The 663-nt window shown below is 40.3% G+C and overlaps 1 non-coding gene across 1 annotated transcript; it reads left to right on the top strand.

The window, feature by feature from the left end:
• The first annotated feature begins 256 nt into the window (after nucleotides 1–256).
• On the top strand, nucleotides 257–387 carry LOC112392603 (small nucleolar RNA SNORA17). The gene has a single exon (XR_003001721.1). It is a non-coding gene; the product is annotated as a small nucleolar RNA SNORA17 (small nucleolar RNA).
• The last annotated feature ends 276 nt before the right edge of the window (nucleotides 388–663 follow it).

The raw sequence follows: 663 nt of genomic DNA, 5'->3' as shown, positions 1-663 counted from the left end.
AGCAATTGCAATCATTCTATTAAAATAAAGTTGCTTTCTCCCAAAACATTAGCATTTATGTCCTTAACCTTTTAGACTTACTTCTTGAGCAATAAAACTGAGGCAACACTGCCTAACCTGAGGGGTAAGGGTGGGAAGTAAATAAGACCATCTCCTGAAAGCATCTAGCACAAGGCTGAATACAATGCAGACAATTAACAAAGTTATTTGCAGCCCCCTCCCCTTCTCTTTCTTGTATTTTAAAAATAATTTCTGAACTGCCCCTAGAGGCGTTGCAGGTGTGGTTGCTGTACCACATCTGTGTCATTAGGTGGCGGAGAGAAGAGAGGCCTGACTGTGCCCAGCGTCCTGGCCCGTGGACGTCTGGATGATTGATAGTCTGACACTTGACTGTGCTGACTGGGGGTGTGTCTACCGGCAGCCTGAAGCCTGTCGTGTAAAAGCACTCTTAATAAAAAAAAAAAAAAAAAAAAAATTTCTGAAATAAAACACACACACACACACACACACACACCCCACCCCTAGCTCAAGCTTTTACAGAAATGTCATAAGATAAACTTAAATCTTATCGAACACAGACAAATTTGAATTCTTTTTGGAAAAGAGTCTTCTTTATATTAAGAAAAAGGTGGCAGTTTTCTCTGTGTAAGCTTCTGAAAAATA

Source organism: Neophocaena asiaeorientalis, unplaced genomic scaffold, assembly GCF_003031525.2.
Source record: "Neophocaena asiaeorientalis asiaeorientalis breed wild unplaced genomic scaffold, Neophocaena_asiaeorientalis_V1.1 scaffold184, whole genome shotgun sequence".
Taxonomy (NCBI): domain Eukaryota; kingdom Metazoa; phylum Chordata; class Mammalia; order Artiodactyla; family Phocoenidae; genus Neophocaena; species Neophocaena asiaeorientalis.
The sequence above is the reverse complement of the archived record's forward strand: the minus strand, read 5'-3'. Positions and strand labels throughout refer to the sequence as shown.